Source organism: Rattus norvegicus, chromosome 1 (assembly GCF_036323735.1).
Source record: "Rattus norvegicus strain BN/NHsdMcwi chromosome 1, GRCr8, whole genome shotgun sequence".
Classification (NCBI taxonomy): Eukaryota; Metazoa; Chordata; class Mammalia; order Rodentia; family Muridae; genus Rattus; species Rattus norvegicus.
Window position 1 is genome coordinate 103,635,712 of NC_086019.1, and position 7,256 is coordinate 103,642,967.

The 7,256-nt window shown below is 47.7% G+C and overlaps 1 pseudogene; it reads right to left on the reverse strand.

The window, feature by feature from the left end:
* Positions 1 to 221: 221 nt before the first annotated feature.
* Klk15-ps3 (kallikrein-related peptidase 15, pseudogene 3) lies at positions 222 to 6,638 on the reverse strand (annotated as a pseudogene).
* Positions 6,639 to 7,256: the final 618 nt, after the last annotated feature.

A 7,256-nucleotide genomic window follows, 5' to 3' on the forward strand; every position in this document is an offset into this window, starting at 1 on the left:
AGAGATCTACTTGCCTCTGATTCTTGAGTGCTGGGATCCACCCTACCACCCTACCAACACTGTTTTCTTCATGCTAAGCAGGTGATACCAGCAGGAGAGAAGCCCTGGATAACAGTGTATGTTGATATGCAGAGGGACTCAGCTTTCTCAGTAGGAATGAGGGAGATTCTTAGTCAGTGTCCCAGGTGGTCCTTGAGGGACGTAGATAGTGGGCCAATGAGTCAGTTCCTTCTCATATTTTTCCATATCCACTCCATGTAGCTGCAGACTTTTGTGTAGACTCCAGGCTTGGTGGTAGTATGACAGGGGACATCACCCCAGGATACAATGCCCTGCAGGCACCGTTGCAGATCAAGTGTCCTCCAAATTTACTCTGTGTACATGGGGAGAGGTTTTCCTCAATATTTCATTCCATGTAGTGAGAGGATGCACACCTGCTCCTCCTGTCTCAATCCCCTGAGTGCTGTGGTGACAGGTGTACACGGCCCTGCCTGTTGTCTGTGGTGCTGGAGATGGAGGTCAGGCAACTCTACCAACAATCGAGTCACACGCAACCCACTGTCCCCCTTGCTCTAACCAACCACTACTTTTCATCAATGAAATCCCCAGCCAACCCCAGTCTAGGAAACTCAAACCTTAACTCAAATCAGTCCAAGTCTCCACTGATTCAACACAACCCAAGAGAACTCAGTCCCACATGTTCAATACGCAGCCCCACTTAGTTCAAATCAGATGCCCTCCAAAATCTAAATATCGTCTCCATCCAAAGCCAAACTAAAGCTGTGCTCTTTAAATACATCCCAACTCTGATCATTGCTTATTTTTTACCCCTTCCACAAACCTATGACATCCAATGCCAACCACAATATCTCCCCATCCTGAGTCAAAATAAACTCCGTACCTCCAGCCTTTCCAGACCATATAATCTATTCCATGCCCACATCTCTATCCCACTTTCAACCTCACCATGATTCTAACTGATCCTGGAACTTCATCCATGGCTAAACACAGCATTGTCTCTGTCCCAAAGCAAAGAAAATTCAAGTAACCCTACTTGTCCTATTCTGTCTGAATTCAGCTTCCAACTTGACACAGCCTAGGATCGTCTGAGACGTCTCAATTGCGAGGTTGCCCAAAGTGTGTCTGTGGGAAGTTGTCTTGATTGCTTGTCAAATGTCGGAGGATTCAGCCCTCTGTGGGCACCATCCCTAGGCAAATTGGCCTCGGCTGTGTGAGAAATTGAGAGATGTCTCACTGATTAAGAGAACTGGGTGTTCTTGTCTAGGAAGCAGGTTTGGTTCCCAGCACCCACAAGGTGGTTCAGACCATCTGTAATTTCAATCTCAAGGTTATCTTCTGACCTTCATGTGCACTACATACCTCTGATGCACAGACAGACAGACATGCAAGTGAAGCACTCATTAACATTAGAGAGAGAGGGGGAGAGGGGGGGGAGAGAGGGGGGAGAGAGAGACAGAGACAGAGACAGAGAGAGACAGAGAGACTGAGACAGACACAGACACAGACACAGAGAGAGACACAGAGAGAGACAGAGGGGGTGACTAGCTGAACAGGAGTCAGTGAGCAAGCCAGGGATGGTTTCTGCTATGGTTCACCCTTGATTTCCTGCCCTGACTTCCCTCAATGGCAAAGAATAAGGTGTAAGCTAAATGATTTCCTTCCTCCCAAGATGCTTTTGGTCAGATTATTTTATCACAGCAATAGCGAATCAAGCTAGGATACATCCCATTCTCTCCTTTTACCCAGTACTCTGTACCACCGACCTCAACACAGTCACACACAATGGTGGACAGCAGGCAACCTGGGTAGTCCTTGTTGCAAGATGCATCACAGGTGATGATGGTGGCACAATGCAACGTATCAGGGAGTCTCACTGAGGAAAACATTCAATCCCTTTGTTCCTTGTCCTATCCATTCAAGAAACACAGAGGACAGCATTGCTGGAATTCCTACACCTAGTCCCATCCTTCTAGTCACCTTGTGACTTGTGACTCTCCGTGGCTCCAGGGTTGTTGCCTGATAACAGGCCCTATCACCTGACAGCACACAGTCCTCATCCATGAGGGGGCAACGTGTGGGCAGAGTCACAGGACGCACCTGGGGTGTTAGTCTAGCAGGCTGGAAAAGTCCCAACATCATGATGCCAAGCTGGTGGGGGTGAGCCTGGTAGCCTGGATGTGGGATGATTCGAGAGACAGAGTGCAATTGTTCTTGGCCATTGAACTTTCGAAGGTTGTGCTCGCCCAGGCACACTCTTATGAAGCTGGGTGACTGAATAAGAGTAGACAAAGTGGTCAGAGTGTATATCCTTGGATTTTCTGAGACTTTTTTTGTTTTCTCAAGTCCTTGAAGCCTGTGGCTCCAACCATTACCCCTTCAGAGCCCAGGAGTTTCTACGTGTGATGGTTCATGCTTTTAACCCGAACACTTGGGAGGCAGAGGCAGGTCGATTTCTCTAAATTGTGGACCAGCCTGGTCTACAATGTGCGTTTTAGAGCAAATGAGGTAACACAGTGAAACTCTGCCTCAAAAAACAAACCAATAAACAAACAAAATCAAAACAATGAAAGAAAGAAAACCAGGAGTCCCACATGTGGTACAAAAGTGGAACTTAGGCTCCAGGGTTGGCCCCTTTCCTTCCTTCAGAATAGAAAGTGCTTACTGCCTAGAACGCTTTTCAGTCAGTGGTCCAAAAGATGGGGCATTCGTAGCCTTCTCCTCCTTTAGGAACTTACAGGGGCAGAATTCACTTCCCTCCCATCCAGGGCCTTCACCTCCAGCCTACCCATCCTTCAGAAACCAAGAACTTGGGTTACTTCCCCACCAAAGCCACAGTCTATGCATCCCAAACCTAGAAGTTTCCAGTTGTCTTCACACACCCTGGCCCCCATACCCTTCCTTTATACCAGGTTTGGCAGTGGGCAGCAGTCAACACCCAGTGTGGGGAGATGAGGAATGCACCACAATTGAAGCGGCCACGAGAGGGCCACTTGCCATGGCTGCGAATGAGGCACACACTCCTCGTCTTCTAGGACCTTGTCACCATCCTGCGCTGTGGAGAGATACAGGTAGACGATCTCTCCTCATCTCTGGATTTTCAGGATTCCTGCCTCTTCCTCACCCTATCTTCATAGGCATTGCCCAGGTCATTTGTTCATTAAGAAATTGCTGGGTGTGTCAGAGCTCCTCCTAGTCAAAAAAAATGAAAAAATGAAAAAAAGAAAGAAATCCCTGCTTAGATTGGCAGATGGCTCCTCAGTTAGGTGCTTGCTGCCTGAAGACCCAGTTTGGATGCCTAGCAACCTGTGTGGACACATGCGTGTATGCGGTCAGAGGACAATCTCAGTGTCATTCTCAAGAACTGGGATAGATTACTCTCACTGAACCTGTGCTCACTGACTGTGCTAGGCTGGCGGGACAGTGACCCTCAGGAACTGACTGTGTCTACTCCCGCCCCCAGTGCCGTATTCTTATGGCTTCTGACCTGTTCTGAGGGTAAAACCAGATCCGCAAACCTGTACAGTAAGCAGCTCACTGACTGGACTCTCACTGACGGACCTGTCTCCCCAGCCAGATGTTGGACCCCTAGAGCTAGTTTTTCACAATACTAAAATGTGTGTGTGGACATGAAAATCAGAAGGGGCCTACAGTTGTCTGTGTGTGTGGTGAATTGTGCCTGAAGCATTCTAGGTCCTTGAGACTCTACGAACTGATTCATTCATTCAGTGTTTTGAGTCAAGGTCTCACTCTGTTGCACATCCCAGCTTAAAACTTGTAATGTAACTGGGGCACTCTGAACGCATGACAGTCTTCTCTATTCAGTCTCTCAGGTTCTGGGATTACATTTGTTACTTTAAACAAAGGACACCCGTTTATTTATGGGGTTGTCCATGACGATGTTCACGTTGGTGATGGTAGGTATGGCTGAAGTATGACAGACATCTGTGCAGATCTAGTTACAACATCAAACCACAATTTAAAGTCTGGGGACATGACTCAGTGGGTAAAGTCCTTGCCTTGCAATCACAAGGACCCAGGTTCAATCCCAAGCACTCCAGTAAAAAGTCAGGGATGGTGGTGCGTGCTTATAACTCCGTAAGCTACACTGCCTGGAGGCAGTCAGATCCCTGGAGCTCCTGGGCTAACCAGTGAGCATTGTGCTTCTGGCAAGGTCTGTGTCAAAAAACTAATGTGGTGCTGGAGCAATGGCTCACAGTTTAAGAGCACAGGCTGCTCTCACAGAGAATTCAGTTTCAATTTGCAGAAACCAAATGGTAGCTCATGACTATCTGTAATTCCAGTTCCAGGGGATCTGATGGCCTTTTCTGACCTCTGTGGCCACCAGGCACAGACATGGTGCAATACATGAATGCTGACAAAATATTCCTACACATAAAATAATAAAATAAAACAAAGCAGGCAGTGCCTGACATGCATGTGCACATACTGGATGTGTATACACGTGCACACAAAGAAAAAAATGTGTTTTACACACAAGCCATTTTGTAGAACTCAGGGACCCAGATACTCACCATAGGGGGAATACTCATATATGGACAGTTCTCCACCAACCCAGATCACATACAGATACCACCAGATACAGATTTCAAGTTGAGATTTCAAGTTCCAAGACAACTAGCAGCATAGCACCGATAGGGGAATAGGACTGCTAATGTTTAAGGAAACTCTGTGAAGTTCATAAGGGATGGGGCGACCTTGCTCCTGCCTCTGGACAGCAACACACACACACACACACACACACACACACACACACACACACACACACACGTGTATATATATGTATATATATGTATATATATGTATATATGTGTGTATATATGTGTATATATATGTATACAGAGAGGGAGAGAGGAAGAGAGGGAGAGAGAGAAAGAGAGAGAGAGAGAGAGAGAGAGAGAGAGAGAGAGAGAGAGCCAGACACAGTTCTGATCCGCTAAGATACACAGCTCATTTAATCCTCACAGACACCCTAGGAGACAAGTGCTGTGGACACTTAGTTCACAGGTGGGAAAAGCAAGGATGAGTGAGAAACAGGGATACAGAGAGAGAGAGACAGAGAGAGACAGAGAGAAAGAGAGAAAGAGAGAGACAGAGATAAAGACAGACACCCATAGAGACTAATATAATCAAGACACTACAGCAATGTTCTTGCCCCACTCCTCCAAGGTCAAGATCATGACAGACACCTACTCCTGGGCTGGATTGATACAACCAAGCCAACTGTCTACACTCTGCCCTCTACCTTCCTAGGTCAGGAATAAAGCCAAGAACCTGAGAGGCTGTGGGAGTGCTGATGTGGCAGTTGAGGGGCTTAAAAGAGGAAGGGTGAGGTCGCCCTGTGGAGGAGGACACTGGCTGAATAGCTGGGCATTGAGCTGCACCCAGCCGGTCCAAGCTGGAGGAGGGTGGAAGCTCTGGCTGGGTGCAGCACACAGCTGAGGCAGAGCCCAGGGAGAACCCAAGGGGAGGCTTAGCCACTATGGGGAAAGGCTGAGAGCCCTGGACAGAGGTCATGTTGGGAACAGGAGGATCGTTAATGGACACCCCTCCAGATTTCTGAAGGGCAGAAAGCATCAGGTTACATTGAAATTTTCCACAAGATATGATAGAGGTTGGTCTGTGGTTGGACTGTCACCCAGGGAGACCTTGCTTTAATGGCCATCCTTGAGTCCAACCTTTCCCTTAGTAAATGAAGGCAGTAGTGACTGTCCTTCCACAGTGTGGGTCCCAAACTCCATTATTCAAGCCTGACAGCATGTACCTAATCTGTGTCATATTAAACGTTCTGAACTTATTTTGGCTGGCAGGTTTTCTCACTAAACATGGAGCTTAGAGTTTGGCTGGACTAGATGGCCAGCAAGCACCGGGGATCCCCCTGTCTCCACCTCCCAGCTCTGGAGTTTATAGGCATGCAGCTGGGCTTTCCATGTGGGTATTGGGGATGTAAACTCAGACAGCCATGTTTACACAGCAAGTGCTGTATCCACTGGGCTTGCCCCAAGCCCTCTGCCTCACATGGTCGATGTGTGGGAATAGCTGTGCCTGCAGTGTCCAAGTTGTCCCACCATGTTCACACACCTCATAGAGAACTACACTGGATACGTAGGGAGGATACTTGGCTCCTTCCTAGGGTTGAGAAACTAGACTTGCAGTGCTGGGAAACTGGTAGCCCCAGGATTCAAACCTATATCCTGAGCTCTTGGTGTCTCAACCATCCTGACTGCTTGTCCCATGTGTCACCAACATGATGTGATTGGTACGTCAAAAAAACTGTCATAGCTATAAAGCTCTTGAGGCCCAGAGAGGTAAAAGAGTTTCCTCAAGGTTACACAGCAAGAAAAATCATCCTGGGTACTAAGGTTCAAGAGCTGAGGTGGCCCATAACTTTTGTTGACTCAGCATTGAGGATTCAGGGATATTTAACTGGTGGCTCAGAAGGAAATGAGAATAGGGGTCTGTAGGAAAGGTATGAGCTGACAATTCCAAAGGTGCAGATACTCTGGGGAAAGAGGCACCCTTTCCAGCAGACCAGTACCTGACTTTGGTGCCCCTCCCCCTGCAGACACCAGCAAGATGAAAGCAAGGAGAAGCCACATTGTAGAATAAGGTCCAGCACTTAATGATCTGAGGGTCATGACAAAAACTGGGGAAAGGCTGGATCCATCTGTCCCCATAGCCCTTCTTAGACACAAGTGTATCCCCTGTGTAGGACACACTTTTCTTTTGTTTTTTGTCACATTGTTTTTCTACATGTCCCAGGCTGGCCTCAAACTCATGATCCTCCAGTCTCAGCCTCCTGACTATTGAGATGACACGTGTACAGCATGATGCTTGACAGAGATCTACTTTTACTGATCTGCCTTCTGTCTCCCGCAGGCTCCACCTGTGTTCCCTCCTGGTCACTATCTCTGGAGGGGCCTCTGTGCCTTCCAGAATTGGCAGACCACAGTGTTATTCAATAGCCTCTGTATCTCTCTCTCATTCCTAAGGCCCTGGATCAGGACTCTAATCAGCTTCCCATGAGTCCCGTTTAGTCTAGTACTCTGTAGTCTGCCTCATACATAAGTCCCTAGAGAGCTAACCTCTCTCATTCCCTTCTTTCTATCCTCTCTTCTGCTCTAAATTACGTAATTGAAATGAACCTCACACCTTCCTTGCCCCTTACTGGTGGATTCTACAAATGCCCCCTAACACCAAGCTACATGCCCAACTCT